The sequence below is a fragment of the Cricetulus griseus genome (genome assembly GCF_003668045.3).
Source record: "Cricetulus griseus strain 17A/GY chromosome 1 unlocalized genomic scaffold, alternate assembly CriGri-PICRH-1.0 chr1_1, whole genome shotgun sequence".
In the NCBI taxonomy this organism is placed as follows: Eukaryota; Metazoa; Chordata; class Mammalia; order Rodentia; family Cricetidae; genus Cricetulus; species Cricetulus griseus.
In genome coordinates this window covers 155,455,863-155,477,653 of record NW_023276807.1, presented here as the reverse complement: position 1 = coordinate 155,477,653, position 21,791 = coordinate 155,455,863, and the positions used below count along the sequence as shown (strand labels likewise).

The window sequence follows — 21,791 nt, the reverse complement described above, 5'->3', positions numbered from 1 at the left end:
ACCAATGATCTATGAAGGATCTTTGTTTCTTCCCATTCATTATTATTTTTTGCAATATCTTTGTTCTTCAGGCCACGGCTCAGTGAGTAAGGAAGTTTACTGCCAAGCTGATGACCTGAGTTCAATTCCCAGAACTCACATGATGGAAGGAGAGAAATCTCTCTCTCTCTCTCTCTCTCTCTCTCTCTCTCTCTCTCTCTCTGTGTGTGTGTGTGTGTGTGTGTGTGTGTGTGTGTGTGTGTCCAAATAAGTAAACACAAGAAAAATTAAAATTATCTTTGTTCCTGTCTCATTTCCTGCCCAAGGTATTCCAGCAAAAAAAAAGAGAAACCGTAGTAACAGATTCCTTGTTTTGTTCCAATTTAAAACCTTGAGGTTTAAAGACTTTTATCTTTAATTATTAATTTACAAGTGATGTTGTATTTTTATCAATAACATTTATACTTTTAAAATACTTCCTTCTCATTTCTGAAATAAACAATTTCAGGTCTAAAAGTTGAGCCCAGGGCCTCCAATGTTGAAGGTAAGCAGGTGAGCACTCCACCTCAAAGCTGAGTCTTCAGCCTGAACCTGGCTTTTCTTTCCTTTTCCCTTTTTTCCTCTCTTTTTGACATGGTTATATATTAGGTCATGTCTCAGTTGTTTATGAATCTGAGCTGACCATTAACTTCTTGCCTCATCACTCTTATTACAGCAATTCATTTCCAGCTATTCAAATGGTTTTTCAGTTCTCAAACATGCTATATTATATCTTTTAATGTTGTCTGCATTTTGACAATAACACATTTTTAAAATTATTTTAGATGTGTTATTGTGAATTAATGCCAAAATTGCCATGCTGTTTTGTTTTTATTTAGAATATTTTAAAACACTCATTAATGTCTTTAACATTGTAGATTTTACTTAGAATATTTTAAAAACACTCATTAATATGTCTTTATGTCTTTAATATGTCTTTGCAGAACTGTGTAGAATTTTTAATATCCTGAGCTAGAATTGTAATAATTAGGATCATAAATAGCATTGTAGAGTTATAAATAGCATTATAGTTTTTTTCAAGTACATTAAGTTTTACACTTTAATAGCATGAAATTAATGAGAAATTCTTTCAATTAGTTTCTCTACCCAATCAGTTTAATTAAAATTTAAAAATCACCTGTAAAATCTATTGATTTATTGTGTCCACTTCTTTATCACTTTTCTTTCCCCCACCACTGAAAATAGATTATTTTCTTTTCTTTTTTTTTTGGATTTTTTGGTTTTTTGAGACAGGGTTTCTCTGTGGCTTTGGAGGCTATCCTGGAACTAGCTCTTGTAGACCAGGTTGGTCTCGAACTCACAGAGATCCACCTGCCTCTGCCTCCCGAGTGCTGGGATTAAAGTGTGCACCACCACTGCCCGGCTCATACAATATATCCTGATTATAGTTTCCCTCCCTCTACTCTTCACAGTTCTGTCCCACCTGCCTTCCCATCCAGATCCACTTTCTGTCTCTTATTAGAAAAGGAAAGTCTTCTAAGAGGTAGCAACAAAATAGATATGATGAGATAAAACAAAAACCGTCACATCAAATTTGGACAAGGCAACCCAACAGGAGGAAAATAGCCCAACAGTAAACAAAAGAATCAGAGACCCACTCATTCACACATTTGGGAGTCCCATGGAAATACTAAACTAAAAGCTATAACATATGTTAAGAGGATCTGATACTGACTCATGAAGCCCTAGGCTTGCTGCTTCAGTCTCTATGACATTCGTTCAGTTAATTTAGGCAGCCTTGTTCTCTTGGTGGCCTCTATCCTTTCTGTTGTTAAACTCTTTCCACCTTCTCTTCCGTAGTGGTTCCCTGAGTTTGGAGGGGAAGGATTTAATAGATAACTCCCTCTTAGAGCTGTGTATTCCAAGATCTCTCTCTCTCTCTCTCTCTCTCTCTCTCTCTCTCTCTCTCTCTCTCTCTCTCTCTCCAGAGTTTCTGGCTGTGGGTCTCCGCAATTGTTCCCATCTGCTGCAGGAGGAAGCCTCTCTGGTGATGGCTGAGCAAGACACTAATCTATAAGTAAAGCAGAATATTATATGAGTCATTTATCACTACTTTTTTAAAGAGTGGTAGTATTTGAGTTTACTCTAGTTCTCTTGACTATCTAGTCTCTGGTTCCTGGTCACAAAAGCAGTGTTGGATATGAGTACTGTGTTGTAGAGTGGGCTTTTAGTCAAATCACATAAACATGGTATTTTCCATACCCAGAGGTGAAGATTATTTTTTACTTCAATTTGATGACTATACTTAAAAATTCCTAATTAAAACTGGACAGTTAAATACTGGTTTTAATGATTTCTGCCATTCCAGTGCAAAGCTTGAGACTGGTAAATCTATCTCCAGAAGGAGAAGTGGATGCAGAGTATTGTACACTTATTTGTAAAGAGGTAAGTTGGGCTTTTAAACTTTTTATTCTGTAAATAAGTAAATAAGTCTTGATTATAAGTAGCCTATAACATCCTTCTGTTCATGAAAATCATAACAGAACAATGCCATAGGCTTTGGTGCACTCATGTCTTGGAAGACTATGCATTTTAGTTTGCTCAGGGATGTCTGGGTTTTGTCTGTGTCCTGTGTCATTAGTAAAGCTCCCTTTATCCTCAGAAAAGTCCTGTTGGGAGTAATAACCGATCTCATTACCCTACTTATAGTTGAAAGTTCAGGAGACTTCTTTCTAACACTTGGAAGCTTAATACTGTATTAATTTTCCAAGAAAAAAAATAGTATGTTCTGTTGTGATTACCTTCCACAAACTTGCATTTCACAGATCATAGAGTCCACTGAGTGAACGTGAATGGTTGTCCTATAGCCAATCAAAAAGATCTTGACTCTGCCTAAATCAATCATATTAGCTTCCCTTTTGTTTGGTATGTTCTCGGTAGTTCTTAAGTTTTTTTTAAATTACTTCTTTGATTTTCTTTGAGTTTATAATTATGTCATTTCTCTCTTCCTTTCATCTCTTCCCTCCAAACCATCCCATATATCCTCCTCTTTTCTCTCTTTTTTTTAATTCATGGACTCTTTTTCATTAATCATTGTTGTATGCATATACATATATGTATATTCCTAAATACATAAGTGTGCCTACTCCACACATACTAACTTAGCCGTGTTTACTGATGCTCTATTCACAATAACAGGAAATGGAAACAACGTGAATGTCCTTCAGCTAATGAACGGATAATGAAAATGTGGTACATATACACTACGGAATACTGTTCTCAATTTAAACAAAAAATTTAATTCTTATAAAATATAACAAAAACTATATATCCTCAACTTACCACCCAAATCTATGTAAGCCCAAAGATAAAAATTTAGACATGAATTTCAGGGACTTTCCCAGATTTAATTATAAACCTTTAAAGGCTGAAATCACTTAAGAGTAAATTGGAGGTGTAACATAAAATAATCATGAGTTTGCCATTTTTCAAATTTTTGCTGATTTGTTTTTGGGAATAACATAGGCATCTTGATCATAGTGACTGCCCTTTCCCCAACTCTCCCATTATCTACTCCTCCTACCCTTCAAACCCAGCCTTGTATCATAAAAAAAAAAAAAAGAGTCAAGATCAATTTATGCTACCCAACTATTGGAGGTCTTACACTGGAATGTGATCAACCTACCAAGGATTACATTCTACTTTTCTAACTTGCTTTTTATTTATTCTGTGAGTCTTTTACAGCATGTATCTTGATCCTGTTCATTTCCCCATGCCTTCACATTTACCCCCTGCCCCTGCACACACACACCCCGGGGTAAAACAAAATTTAAGAGGAAAAAAGGAAAAATTAAAAATCTCAGAAATGGACTGCCCCTCTCCTAGCAGCTATCAATTACCAATAGTCCACAGCTAGAGACCTCACTGTGAGTAGCCCTCCTCTTTACACTGGGGTTTAGTCTGGTTTGGGCTTGCAGAGGTCCTGTTATGACAGCTGTTGTAACAGCTATGGGTTCATATGTGCACCCGTCCTGCTGTGTCCAGAAGACAATATTTGCTTGCCATCATCCACCACCTCTGGGTCTTTTTTTTTAATTTTATTTTATTAGTTCAAATTAGGAACAAGCTTGCTTCAGATGTCAATCCCTTCTCCCCCTCCCCCACCCAACATCCCACCTGCCCCTAGCCATCCCCCCTTCACTCCCCAGGCAGGGTAAGGCCCTCAAAAGGGGCTCCCCCAAAGTCTACCACATCATGCTGGGCCAGGCCTAGGCCCTACCCCATGTATCCAGGTCAAGAGAGCATCCCTTCACAAGGGATGGACTCTCAAAATCCCTTCTTTTATTTTTTAAGACCTTACATATTTAATACAGTGCATTACCTCTGTACAAATGGAAAAAAATTAAGTTCAACATTTCTAGACCAATATGGCTGTTAATTGCTCTTAATTTTTGTACAATGCCAACTTAACATGGTAAACTAGGATACTTTTTTCCAAATTTGACAGCACAGCTAAAGTTTCCAAAAATTCAAATTATATATATATATATATATATATATATATATATATATATATATATATCAATAATGGCAGTATGTTATGCATCAATAGCAGCAACAGCTTTTCCAGGTCTGCAGTCATTTGAACAAAATTGTAGAGTCATCCAGCACACTCCATTTTAAAAAAAAAGAAAAAAGTAAAAAACAAAATCCCAGAAAAACAGCACAGTTCTGTTACTCTTGTGGTACCTGGCACCATTTTTTTTTAATTAGCTTCTCAATTATCACCTGGAAGGAAACCATTCTGAGCAACATCATTAAAAAGAGCTCTGATAAAGCAGTCACTACTATGTATCATAAAGCAGGTCCACATATGAGTGAGTACATATCATGTTTGCCTTTTTGTGATTGGGTTACCTCGCTCAGAATGGTTTCTTCGAGTTCCATCCATTTTCCTGCAAATTTCAAGATTCCATTGTTTTTTTTCTGCTGAGTAGTACTCCATTGTGTAAATGTACCACATATTCTGTATCCATTCTTCAGTTGAGGGGCATCTAGGCTGCTTCCAGTTTCTAGCTATTACAAATAATGCTGCTATGAACATCGTTGAAAAAACGTCCTTGTAATATGAATGTGCTTCTTTTGGGTATATGCCTAGGAGTGGAATTGCTGCATCTTGTGGTAGACTCATTCCCATTTTCTTGAGGAGTCACCATACTGATTTCCAAAGTGGCTGTACGAATTGGCACTCCCACCAGCAGTGGAGGAGTGTTCCTCTTTCTCCACATCCTCTCCAGCATAAACTGTCATTGGTATTTTTGATTTTAGCCATTCTGACAGGAGTAAGATGGTATCTCAGAGTTGTTTTTGATTTGCATTTCCCTGATGGCTAAGGATGTTGAACACTTTCTTACGTGTCTTTCAGCCATTTTAGATTCCTCTATTGAGAATTGTCTATTTAGGCCAGGTTCCGAACACCTCTGGCTCTTAAATGTTTTCCTGACCCCCTTCCACAGTGACTCTTAGCCTTGGGAGGAGAGTATGCAGTGCATATGTTCCATCAGAGTTGAACATTCTTGCAGTCCCTTATCCTCTGCACCTGACCAGGTCCCTGTGTCAATCACCATCTATGGTAAATAGTGCTTTGTCAGATGAGGGTTCAGAGATACACTGATCTATGTGTATCACAGTAAGTCATTGGGAATTGGTTCAATATGTGTCACTTTAAGCTGGATGTTGTGGCACACACCTTTAATTCCAGCATATGAGAGGCAGAGGCAGGTGCATCTCTGTGAGTTCTAACCAGGTTATAGACAGACAGACAGGCAGGCAGGCAGGCAGGCAGGCAGGCAGGCAGACAGACAGACAGACAGACAGACAGACAGACAGACAGACAGACAGACAGACTGAGTCAATTTAGCTGAATAAAGTAGCAGGGTTTTCCCTTGAGCTTAACTGAGAGATGAAGGAAATCCATGCCTGGATCTTCCTTTCTCTGTCTATGTTGTGGGTGTAAACTCCAGGAAAAAAAAAACATTTTCTAAAGATCTCAAGAAATGAAATAGAAGTGAATATGAAAGTAAGAGAATATGCATATTACATAAAATCAATAATGTTTTCTTTCTCCTTGTTCACAGTATCTAGTTCACTGAAATCTAGTTTTTAAAGATTAAAAGTGAGTTACACTGCCAACTAATGGTGATTTTGCTAAAAACCAGAGCAATGGGAAACACTGGCAGGGGAGAGGGTTGCTCTTTATCCTTCATAATTAATTGCTCCAGTCTTCAACAGACACATGATTCCAGGAAAACCTACACCATCATTTCACAGCAAGGGGAAACAAAACTGGAAAACGACACACACTGTGCACAGCTTTAGGCACAAGTGTCAGTTGTTACCCCAAATTCATGGCAAAGATAATGATGAAAAACTTCTTAACCTTTCTCCCCTACCATGTGGCCCCAAATCCGATTTCCAGGTTGAATACCTTTGCTGTTTACGGGCTTGCTTCTCCCATCTGGGATGATTTGTTATTTGTCACGACAATCATCTACAATATATCCTTCTCGACTCTCCCACAATACTTACTAAATTAAATCCTTCTTTGTGGTTCCTAAACCAGGAAGGAGGAAGCCACTGCCCACAAGCTCTAGTGAAGTTTTAAAAAGAGAAAGAGCTGTTTGGTCCAAGGCTGATAGATGAACTTTCCATGCACTTCCTTTCCCTGAGGGTGAGGAGAGGGTTTGGAAAATAATGACACCATCCCCTGCAAAGTTGGAGATAACAGCAAAATAGAAATGGGTGGAGACAGAGAGAATAGACAAGAAGTAATATACAATCACCCAGGAAAACAAGAGAAAGGAAACACTGTCCAAGAACTCAAAGAGAAATGAAGCAGGTGTTAGAGTCAGAAATGAATTGAAATGTCACATTTCTTTGCTGGGGTTGACCCATTTAGACTTTAGCAATAGGTATAGAGTTGAAAGTAATTGAGCAGACAGGATCTTGTTACTAAGCATGATATTTTATTTCTGGTACTACACAAAACAGCCCTACACTTTCATGTTCATTATTCTATTTTTTCCAAATGAGAAGACAAACTCAGAGGCATTAAAAAAAAACTTGAAGAAAGAGAAGCTTCTGCAAGGCAAAGGAAACAGTTAGTAGGACAAAATGACCACCCACAGAATGGGAAAAGATCTTCACCAATCCCACATCTGACAGAGGACTGATTTCCAAAATATATAAGGAGCTCAAGAAGCTAGTCACCAAAACACCAAACAATGAAATTAAAAAGTGGGGTGCAGAACTAAATAGAGAATTCTCAACAGAGGAATCTGAACGACACTTAAGAAAGTGCTCAAAATCCTTGGTCATCAGAGAAATGCAACTCAAAACAACTCTGAGATACCACCTCACACCTGTCAGAATGGCTAAAATCAAAAAGACCAATGACAATATATGCTGGAGAGGATGTGGAGAAAAAGGAACACTCCTCCATTGCTGGTGGGAGTGTGAACTTGTAAGACCACTCTGGAAATCAGTATGGTGGTTGCTCAGAAAAATGGGAATCAGTCTACCTCAAGATCCAGCCATTCCTCTCTTGGGTATATACCCAAATAGTGCATATTCATTCAACAAGGACATATGTTCAACCATGTTCATAGCAGCATTGTTTGTAATAGCCAGAACCTGGAAGCAACCTCGATGCCCCTCAACTGAAGAATGGATTGAGAAAATGTGGTACATTTATACAATGGAGTACTACTCAGCAGAAAAAAGCAATGGAATCTTGAAATTCACAGGCAAATGGATGGAACTAGAAGAAACCATCCTGAGTGAGGTAACCCAGTCACAAAAAGACAAACATGGTATGTACTCACTCATATATGAATTTTAGACATAGAACAAAGGATTACCAGCCTATAATCCTCTTCACCAAAGAAACTAGAAGACATGAAGGACTCTCAGGGATAAATGGTCCCCAGGAATGGAAGTGGCATGAACTCCTGAACTAATTGGGAGCATGAGGGTAGGGGGGAAGGAGCTGCTACAATAAGAGCAAGAGAAGAGGAGTAGAGGAGAGGAAATGGAGGGGCAGAAATATTGAGTTGGGGGAAGAATAGAGGAGAGAGAGCAGGATGAGAGATACCATATCAGAGGGAGCCCACTATAGGTCCAAGAAGAGATCTGGAACAGGGAGATCTCCAGAGACCTACAGGGATGACACTATCTGACAATCTAGGCAATGGTGGAGAGAATAACCTAAAAGCCCTTCCCCTAAAATGAGATTGATGACTTCTCTTTATGCCATCCTAGAGCCCTCACCCAGTGGCTGATGGAAGCAGAGACAGACATCCACAGATATACACTGAGCTGAAATCGGGAATTTAGTTGAAGAGAGGGAGGAATGAAGAGCGAAGGGGTCTGTACCAGGTTGGAGAAACCCACAGAAACAGTTGGCCTGAACAAGGGAGAGCACATCGACCCCAGATGCTGTCAGGGAGGCCAGTACAAGACTGATCCAGACCCCTGAACATGGATGTCAATAAGGAGGCCTCTGCACTCCAGGGAGCCTCTGGTAGTGGATTAGTATTTTTCCCTGGTGCAAGAAGGGACTTTGAGAGCCCATCCCACGTGAAGGGTTACACTCTGGCCCTGGACACATGGGGAAGGGCCCAGGACCAGCACAGGAAGATTTGGTGGACTTTGCAGAGCCCCCGTTGAGGGCCCTACCCTGCCTGGGGAGTGGTGGATGGATGGAGTGGGGGTAGGCTGGAGGTGAGGGAGGAGGGATGGGAGTGAGGGGAGGGAGAGGAAGAAGGGACTTACATGTGAAACAAGCTTGTTCCCTAACTAGAACTAATAAATAAATTTAAAAAAAAACTTGAAGAAAGAAGTTTATTTACCAAACATGAAGAAGAGCTAAGCATCAGAAAGTTTCTCTCTTCTATCTCAAGCATGGGTCTCTTGCCTCCACCAACCTGCCCATGAAGATTTAGAAAGCGGAGCAGGGGCTGTGTGCAGTGTAGGGACGGGGCATTGCATATCAGCAGGACCAACCCCACCTCACAGTGAGGTCTCAGGCTTTTCACACATTCTGTAAAGGCATTTCTCTCCCCCTTCTTTAGTGTTCTGTTTTTCTGTGAAGCTCAGTGTACAGGAAACTTCATATATGCCTGTGAGCCGGGAGAAGGATTTTCCCCAACACTCAGATATACCGAAGCCGTCAGAGATTTTGTACTTATCCTTGAATGTCATTGAGAAAGTTCTGGATGCTGAGAGAAGAGTGCAGGCTTAAGAACATGGAAGGCTAGAATGAGAAGTTGCAGGATGCTGAGACTGACCTTCAGACACTCCCCCTGTGCCACGCAAGGTGGGCTGTGAGCCAACCTAGCCTAACTGATGAGGAAAAGAGAAATTCTGCATCAAAAAATAAGAAGGTTGCCTCATGAGGAATGATGTCTAAAGTTGACCACTCGCCTCTGCATGTACTCACATGTATGTGCATGCACACACAAACACACACAAATATACTTGCCCCCTCACACACACATATACACATACAAGATAATCCACATATATCTCTCATATTCACCATTTTAAAATATGTACCTCAGTAAGTATACTGGCATTGTTTCTGTGCAACCACCAACCACCACTATATTTCCAGAACTCTTAATATCAGCTTTAGGATAAAAACTAATTTTCTCCTCTGACACAGGAGACTATCTCAATGTCTGGAGCCTCTGTTTCTCCAATTTTAAAGTTCAGACATTTAACAATTGGATATGATTGCCACAAGGACTACATAATACTTGCAAAATGCTTAGCACAGTGACAAACCCCAGTAGTCATTATTGTTATCATTATAATTTCCCAGAATTCTGGCCACCGTTCCCTCCCGTGAACACCAGGATCCTCCATCATTACTCTCCCCACAATACAGAGCCTACTCACTCACTCTTAGATGCCTGGCCAGTGTGCCTTTCTACCCCACCACTCTCTCACAGCATTGTTGTTCATTAGACCTAGAAAGCATGTACTGAATTCCATGGCAGAGAAAGGTTTGGGATGTGTGTGTGTGTGTGTGTGTGTGTGTGTGTGTGTGTGTGTGTGTGTGTGTGTGTGAGAGAGAGAGAGAGAGAGAGAGAGAGAGAGAGAGAGAGAGAGAGAGAGAGTTGCTGAAGCAATAAGGAAATGGAATTTATCACCACTACAATCCAATACATTCAAATTGATGACTCATCTTTATAACCATATCAAAATCTGAGTTAGGGCAGAAGAGCCTCACATGTGATAGAGCCTGGGAGTCAGACACCATGAGCATGGTTTTGACAGAAGAAAGTCCATCTATGTGTATAAGGATACCTATGGAGAGCAGAAGAGGACATCCAACCCTCTGGAGCTAGTTATAGGCAATTGTAAGCTGTCCAACATGGGCTCTGGGATCTGAACTCAGGCCCTCTGCAAAAACAGTATGAGCTCTTAATTGTTGAGCCATCTCTCGAACCCCACACATCTTGTTCTTGTCAATGTAGTGGCCAAACCAGTGGTCAGGCAGGGGGAGTGCAGCTGACCTCCTCCCTAGCTCCAGCCCCTAGAACTGCCTGATTTTCTGTCATTATCCCAATGCTATCATCTATGACCCCTCCACTCCCCCCTCCTTTTTCCTTTTCTTTCTTGCCCTTTGCCTGCCTAACCTTGAATTTCTAATTAAAACATGAAGCATTTCCAGTATAAGACATCAAGGAAATAACAAAAAATGCAAGCTTCACCACCCAGAGAAATATTCTGATTTATTCTTTCCAGAACTGTATATTTATTTCACATAATGCAATACTGGAATAGCATTGTTTACTTTGGTCTTTGACTTATTCTATTCCTACTCTCACCAGTATTTGCTATTCTTCAATATTTCTACCTTATAATTTTTCAATTTCTGTGATTATCAGTCATTTTTCTTAATGTCTTCGTATTTGTGGGGTCTTCATTTTCATAGCCTCACCATGCTATTGTTTCCCTGCATTCTCAAGACTAACTGATCCAGACTCCATCTTCAGCCACCCTCCTATCTACCACTCTTCCTGAACTTCAGACCCAATTTGTCTTCTCCCAGTTTCAGCCTTTAGTCTAATTATTGCCATGGTCTTTAGAACAGTTTGTGTTCTTTGTCCGGTCAGACTTCCTTCTCCATATAGCCTTTTGTGACCACTGCAGAGTCCTCCTTTGCCCTGCCTTCCTTGTTGCACCCTTTCAATGTGTCAGGCACACTAGACTTGCCATCTGCTAAGGAGAGCACTTAGTACCAGGAACTGGAGAGAATGCAAATCTACACAGCAATTTTGAAAGAAAATTGGCACTCTTCCTGAGGCCACCCCTTCCCATCTCTCTCTCAATGACTGATTCTTTAAATGTGTCTAGGACACATGCTCTTCTCAGCACTGCTCTCCATCTGGCTCATGTAGGGTAAGGTCTACAAACCATCCTTCAAACCTGGAACAACTCTGGCTACGGAGTCAGTCAGAAGCAACTAACAGGTTCATGAGACACAGATCTGTCACTGGATTCGGCTCCTCCAATCTGTTACTGGTCAAAGGCCTTCTAGAATCAACCCTTCTAGAAAGACTTTAACAGACACCCATGCTCAATGTCCTGAGACAGAATTTAAGAGCCTCTGCTCCAACCCAATGTGCTATTTCATAAGTGATTTCCAATGTCTCTTCCTGCCTTCTGGACAGCAGCTTCTGTGTAACAGTGTCTGAGTTCATTCCCAAGGGTCTCACACAAGTGCATAAAAGTATCTTCCAAGAGCAGGGGGTTTAGTTTAGCCAGAGAGTACTTGCATAGCACATCTGAGGCCTTAGGTTCTATGCCTAGTGCTGCAATAACTAAATAAATAATAAACTTAAATATCCGGAAGAAAAAAGTTCCCTCCTGAGTTCTCTAGCCCAGGACCCATTGATGGTTAGCTTTCTTCCAAAGGCTCCACTCCAGTTGCAGATTCCTAAGGAATGAATCAGTTCTAACTCGTGTGAAATATCATTTGCTGTCATACCCCAGGAGTCACGGGGATGAACTCCTTGACCACAAGTGGAATTTCCCAAGGATTTGAGAAATCTCCCTTTAAGCCCCCTTTCTTCAATGAGTTTTCCCTGCATATATCTCAAGGAGAGCAATAATAAGGCCTTGTTTGCTGGAAGGTAATTGCCAACACTCTACAGGTTTCTCCTTAGCTACAAGAAGCCACCAAGAGTGGGGAAGAAGAGAGAAGAAAGGAGACAGTCCTTTGAGCTTTATCTTAACATTTTGGTAAAATATCTTTCAACAAAAGTTGTTTGTGTAGGGTTTTAGGACACAAGAAAGGCAGAATAGAATGTTGAAAATAAAGTACAATGCCTTAGACAGTAAAGCCCCTTTGAATTGATCTAATAGAAGCTTCTTATGGGAAAAAGTCTAGTCTATCCTATTCTACTCTAAACTACCAAATTTAGAAGAACAGCTGTTCGTTCAGCTTAAGCACAAAGCCAAAAACAAAAGTCCTTTATCCTTAAAGTATTCTGATTTCAGCTTTACATGTTGAGCTAACAGGTATTAAGACAGACTTGTAAATGTGTTAGTAATTTGTATATTGCAGCTTGGACACCGCCAGGTCCATGGTTAAGCACATGCACTGCTGATTCAGAGGTCTCAAGGTCAGTTCCCAGCACCTATGTCAGGTAAGTCACAAGCACCTGACCCTCTAGCTCCAAGAGATCTATCGCCCTGGGTACTGTACTAACAAGTATATGCAACCAGACACACACATACTCATAATTAAAAATAAAATAAATCTTTTTAAACTATGTATTAGTGGTTTTAGTAATGAGTGTTAGTAATTTTTACAGTATTCACAAATAAAAGAATCCATGCTGGTTTCATCTGGGAGTCACTACGATGAGCAGATATGGGGAAATGGGAAAGAGAAGCAGAGCCATTCATGAGCTATGGAGAGAGGTTCCTTGTTGCTGGGATGTGACAGCAACAAGGAACAAGCTGATGTGAGTAGCCTGCACTGCCACCTGAGGCCAGGTGATGTCCGAGCCTATGCTGCCGCTGAGGGCCATATCTGGGTCTGTGGACCTACTGCAGCCAGGGTCTGTATTGATGTCTGTGGCCCATGTTACCACTAAAGTCCATGGAGAGATGTGTGGTCTGAGCTGCCACCTGAGACCATGGTGATGTTCAGGCCTGAGCTGCAGCTGGGGGCCATTTCTTGGTCACTGGCTCTACCACAGTCAGGGTCTTTGTTGATGTCCCTGGCCCTTGTCACCACCAAAGGCCTTTTGGATGCCAGTGGTATGGATTGCCACCTAAAGCCATGTTGAAGTCCAACTGAGGGCCATGCTGAGATGGGCCTACCCCTTGCTGGCCTTGGAAGAGCTGGTCCTGTCCCTCTCTGGCCTGGTAGCCTAGGAGCTGAAGAGCTCACCCCAAAGCATAGGCCCAAAAGAGCTGGCTCTACCCCTCACCTGAGGTGGAGTTCCCAAAGGAGGCCTGGGCTGACCAACTCAGCTACCACCCAGGCCCACATCCAGACTTTAGAGTTGGCCCACCCCAATATCACCCCCATCTGTGAGCTTCTGGAGTGAGTAAGCAGACTGGTCCTGTGGAATCCTAGCCACAGGACCTCCATGACTCTGAGCAACAGCAGGATGCCTGAGAGGAGTCCAGATGAGGACCCAGTATTGATGGTGTAGCAGAAATCAGAGGCCTAGAACCAGACCACCAACTCATTGGAACCATACCAACAACTCATTGCAATGAACATTTGCAGTAAAGCTGTTTGAGCAAAAGGGTATACTGTGTGACACACTGTAGCTCCCAAGGCTACTGACAAATGAATATGTGATAGAGAAGCAGGCAAGATAGAGGAGTAAAGTTGGGTCTTTTCTCTTCTTTGGGAGGAGGCTACAAGGTGAAGGGTAGATGTGGAAGGACTGGGAAATGAGCAGGATTGGGGAGCATGATGTGAAATTTCCAAAGAATATATATATATATATATTAATTATATATTTTATTAATATATAATTAATATATAAATATATAATATATAAATTATATTAATATATTAATTATATATTCATTATGAATTAAAAAATTCATGCTGACCTCATGATTTTGAAAATATCTATAAAAGAAATTTCTGTTGACTTAGGTGACGTTGGACCAGATAACCTTAGGAGTTAAATTTTCTTACCAGTTTTTTTAAAAGAACCATCCAGCTACCACAGTACACACTGACCCATAACTTTTAATGAGTATTACCTACCCTTAGTGCAACTACCCAATTGTAATTGTTTTCTTCCTTGACTAACACTATAATCACCAAAGCACAAATGAGTTAAAACTTGAAGATAACTTCAGAGGTTGAACTCTAATGTGATGCTGAGTGGGACTTGACTCTCAAATGACTAGCAACTCAAAGATGACTTATAGGTACTTATGCAACAAAAGACAAGCACAGCCAAGACCACAGACACACTTAAACTTAGTTTTATCTATAAACCACACTAAGAACAGAGATAAAATGGTAACATTTTCCTTTCCCAGATTAGATAGCAGAAGATGATTTACCTAAAATGCCTCTTGTGGCTCTGTTTTGAATTCTAGCCTTTTACTAAACATATGGAGATCTTGTACAACAACAAAACACATGTCAGGAGCAGTAGCTGGTCTCTGTGGCAGAGAGTGGACTATCCTGGGTATCAACCAAAAACCACCCTCATTAGCACTGGTACTATTCCATCCTGGTTGGATCCTAGAGACCTAAAAAGCTATATATAGATGCGCAAACATTTTATATTGTCAGTTGACCAAAATTATATAATATCAAAAAGGAATCATGTATGGAAAGTGACAAAACTGTATCTTTGAAGTTTTGGTGATTTAATCACACAATATTAGTTTCCCAAAATACAAAGGCATAAAAGAAAGACATATATTTTCCTAGAATATAATAATAACATGGTTTTGTTCTTCATGTTCTTAGAGGACATCCTATCATTACCTGGCATTTTTCAGTAATCCACTGAGTTAATATTTGTTAAATATCCATTAATGTGGATATCACTATTACTTTAAACAAAGTTTGTATTCCTAGTGTATAAATATTAGTTTACCCTGAAACTCATGAAAATTATGCTTTCCTTGTGGCAAAAGCAAAAATAGTCATAATATCATTGTGATACAAAACTCTAAAAGCCTGAGGGAAGAATGCAGAGGGAGAAGACATGCTTGCCTCAGCTTACCAGTTTACCAATCTCAGAGTGATTGAAAAAATGTTCAGTATTTATGTTTATGTTGCAAATATCAGAAAAACAAACATAAATATTGAGTCTTGAATCTGGAAGACAGGCCCGTCCAGTACCTGTGAAATAGCTGTGTCCCCTCTAAGGTTTTGGTCACCATGGAGCTCCTACTTGGACTTCATCTTTCCCAAACTCATTCCTTTTTCTCTCAGCTATTGATCGCAGTGGTATTAGCTGTGAACAGGCTGTAATTAGTATACGAAGGAGGATGCATAAACCACCCCTGCTTCCTACCTGACCATGAATCATAGGCTTTGATGGATATAGCAATGACAGCGGTGAATAAAGACATCAAACGGGAACAGTTATATGTGTAAGGTTGCATACTCTCAGGATGATTTGTTTCAGTTACATGTTAATTTTCTGTCTCTCTGTGAAGACAGATCTCTGTTATTTAAGCATCCTGTTTCTTTCATTGACTCCAGTGTGTGGTTGGGTACACTTCAAAAAGAGTTGAGACTCCTATATTCCATCACAAATGTTACTTGGGGACTGTTCAAGTAGAGCATTGGTGGGAAGGTCTAAAGTGGATTCCTGCACACTGTGGTCCCATGCTCTTCCTCTAGCACCTGCCTAAGACCCACAATTTCTATTCTCCATGGTGTCTTTTATAATATACATAGCTTTTAAATGGTTAAAAAATAAAATTTAATTTAAAAATAGAACTTTTCTCTCTAATACAAAAAAATGTGTGTTTCAACAGGGAATAAGAATTGCAGACATCATTTCTGAGGGTGGAGACTGTTTTAGTCATGGGGCATTCCAAGTTCCCCCAAAGGCATACCACAAAGACATTATATATGCATCTAACTTCTAAAACTAGCCCTAAAATGATCCTAGGTCATAAGTCAGACTGAAATCACATTTTTATGAAAAAATGATGTTCTTTCCAAAGTTAATATAAAACTGTCAGTATCAGACAATATTACACACACTGAGTAACTCATTGACATTTATTACATGGTTTTAAATCCATAGCAAAGAAAGTTCTGTTCTTCAGACTATTTAAAAAAACTTACTGAATCCTGAGAGGTTTAACTTTTCTAGGCTATTAAATGAAAATCTCAAACAATTATAACAAAATATGTTTAGCAACATACTTTCACTGTGCTCAAAATTATGCCTGTATGTCAGGACATCTGTAGGAATTGTTAACCTATAACCTGTTATGGATTCAGCATCTCATCTATGAACTTTAAATTCATAATCAGACACATTTCTCTTTGACTTAGGGGTTTAGGTCTTTTTTTCACAATGAGGCATTGATAAACTTCTTAACTATTAAAATATCTTGTGCATGACCAGCAGACCCGATAAGTCTCGAGAAGTCTATTCAGTAGCAAAGGTTGATGATGAAATAAATTTAAATGTTTCATTCAACTTCTCTCCCTTAATGTGTTTTCTTGTATTCTAAATTAGCGAGACCAGAGTATTGTGTTCTAAGGGCTTGCTCAGCTGGTCTGAGACTTTGAGAAAGCCACCCAATCCTCATCTACTAAGGTAGGCATTCTCTACTGCTTCTTACAGGGATGGACTACACGAGGAATCTCAAAACTGTTAGTCTCATTCCGAGAAACAGTCTAAGCCAATGATGTCTTCCTAAAGCTCCTCAGTCTAATCCTATTTGGAAAGTCGAGGGTTCTCAGTGTTAGCCGTGACTTCCTTGCTTTATGTCTTCCCTTATCCAGAAAAGAAGTTACATTTTATATTTTAGAACTTACAGTCAAACTTTAGGGGTATGTTGCTTCAAAATCACATCATTTGGTGATATGTTACAAGGCTAAGCTGAACACACTGTTCTTGAGGAGAGTGGCGCGTCCCCAGTAAGGGCTGCATTGATCTCTAACTGTCTACAATGTGGATTTGCTTGTTACCTCAACACTGGGCATCTATCTGCTCCCATGTTAGTCTCACATTTTGTTTCTTAGCCCCCAAATAATTTTACCAGTCCTAAAACAGATGAATAAATTTAAAAGATTTTCAAGGGCAGGGAGAGATCACACCATGTGCAAAAAAAAAAAAATGGCCATTGTCAGTGCCTTCAATTTTGAGAAGGTCTTAAAAATACAAGTAAATGTGATTCCAGGGAGAACATTAGTGAGTCATCCATTGGTGTTTCTGAACTGTGTTTTCAGAGAAAATTCATATCAGCAGACACTGTGTGGCTGAGGGAGAAAAACACCAACGTTCCTTGGATAACAACCAAACTGGGGAAGCATTCATTGGAAAGAGAAACTATGCCAGGAGCATATCATAAAAACTTATTAACAACACCTACCTTTAGCTTTCCAAATTCTGGTTCTAACATTGACCTGGTTCTAATGCTGATTCCTTGTGTTTGACAGACACTAGATTTTCCAAATCTGTCTTTACACACTTTTTGTAAATGTTTTTTCTCAACATTTGAATTATGACACTGAAGCATCAACCTTTCTCTTTAGAACACAAGCAAGCACACCTACACAGTCTCCTACTTTGACATTTCATCATAGCATCTTCTGAGGCATAGTTTTCCTTCCTCTTTTTGATACCTCTAGACCGTAACAATATGTTGTCATGGAAATGAGGATCCCTGAGAGATAACAATAGATCTGGATACCAGGAGTTCTTCTGGTATCCAGCTACCAGAGAGGATCATTTGAGCCAGGAGGAGAGCCTGAACCAAACACGGTAAGAAATTGTCTCATGCACTGAAAGGAAAAGCAGAACTCAATTCAGATAATAGGCAATGTACAATAATATATAGTAAAAGTAGCATAGGCTTTACAGTTGAATACATTAAAAATAAAACCCCTGGACCTGCCATCCTATAAGACATTGACCAAATGTCTTAATCTGTCTTCCCCCAAAGATTCTCATATACATAGTGAGGCAATTAATTACCACTTCACAGGGCTGTGGTGAACACTGAATGTGAAAATATCAGTAAAAAATAAGCATAAAACCAATAAACCACCTACCATAGTGATAGGTATAATAAACAGAGTCAGAAACATCTGAGTTCCCTACAGTAACATGCCACTCACTATCAAAGTTCATATATGGAAAGTCTTCACACAGCCTAAAGACCTGCCCTTCAATGTCTGTTTTGTGAGTATTGGCAACCTCATTCTGCATTCAAACAAAAGAGAGGGAAAACATACTTGAAGAGGAAGAAGGGAGAAAGAAAAGCACAAGAAGTTGTATGTGTGAGATTGATGACTACCTTGGTTGCCATTCCTAGAGGCTTCATCCAGTAGCTGATGGAAGCAAACAAAGGCACCCACAGCTAAACACTGAGCCATACTCCTGGAATCCAGTTGTGGAAAGGGAGGAGGAATGAGCAAAGGAGCCAAGACTGTGCTGGAGAAACCCACAGAAACAGTTGACCTGACCTAGTCTGAGACTCCAGTGGTAAAGCTGGGGAACCAGCATTGGACTGAACCAAGCCCTTGGAATGTGGGTGCCAGTTAGGAGTTCAGGGCAGTCTATGTGACCTCTAACAGTGGAGTCAGTGTTTATCCCTAGAGCACAAATGGACTTTGGGAGCCCATTCCCTATGGAGAGGTACTATTGTAGGCCAGATATGGGAAGGAGGGCCTGGGTCCTCCCCAAATGATGTGATGGACTTGGACGGCACCCCCATGGCTGGCCTCACTATCTCTGGGGAGTGGGTGGGGGTGGATTAGGATGTTGGTGGGGAGCATGGGAGGATGGGAGGGCAAGGGAATGGTGGTACTGATATATAAATAAGAGTGCTTCTAAAATTTGAAAAAAAAAGGGTTGTATGTGGGAAAAATTACACACACTTGCAGATAAAATTGTAGGCACAGCTGTCTTTTTGCCTGTCCTTGTGCAGCTCAGCAAGTTTTGTGACAATAGTACACAGTGGATGATCAGACACAGTGTAACAACTCATCAGCAGAGCGACTTCTAGAATTTTTTTTAATTATAGAGCCTCTGGTCTTATGTGGAAATATGTGATGGTGAGGGATGAACAGATACAATAAGCATGTGTGGTGTTAGCAGTATACAGTTGACATCCAACAAGTTTTAATTATTGCCTGTATCATTTCTTTAGAGAGTTACTCTTAAGTCAGCTTTGAATAGGTTCAGAGTTTCAATGACCCTGTCACTCATTTTAGTTAGTTGTAGAAGTATGAATATTGGTAATTCTCCAGGAAGTTGCTGCAGAGGACAGCCAGGCATGGAGAACACCATCCTCTCCTCTCACACGCTATGGGCACCATCATGAGTCAGCATTCCTTGCGATGATTTAGAAATTTGTTCTGCTTATGAAGCCATGAGCATTTTGAATGCTATGTGTCAACCATCCTGCCAGGATTCTGCTAGAAAGTGCAAAAAGTAATGACTTCTCCTTTTGACATCATGCCTATAACCGTAAAGGTTCACAAGTGCCTAGAATGTTTAGTTCCTTTTTTAAAAGTCCCTCCCTTTCTCAAGTTTGTGTGTGTGCTTTGTTATTGTTTGGAAGGGTATTATATTTTTTAAAAGCTGGAATTAAGACAAACTCTATGTATCCCAGGCTAAACTTGAATTCCTAAGGCTGGTTACTACACCATCATTCCTGGATTTTTTTACATTTGTTTGTTCATTTATTGGTTTGTTTTTAATGCAGATGTAAAGATTGAAGAACAAAGCCAGGTTTTTCAAACCCAGATTTTTGTGCACTTTTGTCAAGCATGCTGCTAACAGAGCTACAGCTCCAGGTTTCTGCTTTGTTTTTTAATTTCAAGGTTTTCATTAGCCCCATGTATCTTATTTTACTTTACCCCTCCCCAAAACTCTGTATGATAAGCATCATTACTCCCTTTTATTCTTGTCAGCTACTCATTAGTTTTGAACTATGAAGGAAATGGGGAGGATGTGAAGCCACCCAAAGGCTTTTCTTCCTGGAAAAAGGCAACTTGAGCCATTTGCCAGCGATTTTAACAGCTGTTGGACAAGCTTTGGAATGGACTGGGAGTGGGTACTGTTAAGGTCTCCTCAAGCCCCATTTTGCAGAACAAACAAAGTTAGAAAATTCAAGTCATTTCATAATACATATGTAGTTAAGGAAGAATCCAGATATTGAATTAAACATCCTGATTCCTGGACTAGCACTCTCCCACACCACAGGCTTCACAAAGGATTCTAGAGGGGTAACTGTGCATTTAGATGTATCCATCTTGTACATTACAAGAATGGCTTTATTTTGTACATAAGTCACTGTAAAATGAGTAGTTCCCTTCATCATCCCTTTGTAATATCAGCTGATGTTCCATTATCCATTTTCTGGAAATGGGGAAACACACCCATAAGCCATCTGCCCATGTACTCTACAATTGTATGCACATTGATTTCTCTTTGTCTTAAATTTTCACTCCAAACCTAAGTCCAACTTAATAGATTGCCTTTCTTGGCATGGTCAGGTTTAGGGTACTACCAAGGAACATCTAATACTAAATGGGTCTGTCCTTATAGGTCCCATATCCAATAGCTGCTGTTGAAATGACATTGTCAGTCATCACCTGATCTGTGGCCAGCATACTGCATCACAATGTTAGTATAAACAATAATTCTACTTTCTTTTGCCATTTCAGATTTAACATCACAGGTTTGCAATAACCTGTAACATCTTGGATCTTTCCCCCTTTCCTTTGTTCCTTTCTTCCTTCATTCTTTAACAATGTTTTTTGTCTCTTATGTGGCCAGGAACACAGGCATTTTCATATTGGAACCAATCCACTCTCAGTTACATGAACTTCCTGACTAGGAATAGTAAAGAATGAAGAGGGAACAGAAGAAACGTCAGAAGGAGATGCTCAGTATCAATCATAAGGAGCAATTCCTTTAAAGAGTCGAGCAATTCTGTTGCCCAGACATGATGAAATGGGTGGAAAATCATGACCAAGGGTCCCTTTGATAGATGATACAGGAGAAAGACAGTGGATAGGGGTATGAGTGACATGTGTCTATTGGAAGCAGGCTCGTACCCATTATTTTGCATGACTGTTATCTTCCATTAGTCCCAGATTAAAGTTACTCAGAATAAAAACAGCTTCTGTTTTTCCCATCCATTTAAACTGAGATGTTAGGGCTGATGAGATTATTAAGAAAGTAAGGGCTCTTGCTTCCAAGCCTGAAGACCTAAGTACAATCCCCAGGAGATAAATCATTTCCCCATTTTGTCCTCTGACCTCTACAGGCACACCATGGCGTGCATGACCCCACATATGCAAAAATAAGTAAGTAAATATAATAAATAAATAAATAAATAAATAAATAAATGAGAGTAGCTCCATCTGGCATTTTCAACATCTTATAGTCTTTGCTGACCTTGATTCTGGATAAAGAAAGAATGACAGAACATAGATCATTTGTTCTTATTTTCACTAGATGAGCTCCTACCTCTATAGACAGTCTTCTCCCAGATATCTGCACACTGGTCTCTGTATGTATGTATGTATGTATGTATGTATG

The 21,791-nt window shown here is 39.9% G+C and overlaps 1 long non-coding RNA gene across 1 annotated transcript in view; it reads right to left on the bottom strand.

Annotated features, from left to right (window-relative positions):
* LOC107979337 overlaps nt 1-18,589 on the bottom strand; it is a 41,782-nt gene extending 23,193 nt beyond the window's left edge. Inside the window, exons 1-2 of the long non-coding RNA XR_003479729.2 lie at nt 18,535-18,589; nt 15,389-15,503 (exon numbers count right to left, since the gene is read on the bottom strand). This is a non-coding gene — a long non-coding RNA (uncharacterized LOC107979337). The remainder of the gene's footprint in view (nt 1-15,388; nt 15,504-18,534) is intronic.
* Nucleotides 18,590-21,791: the final 3,202 nt, after the last annotated feature.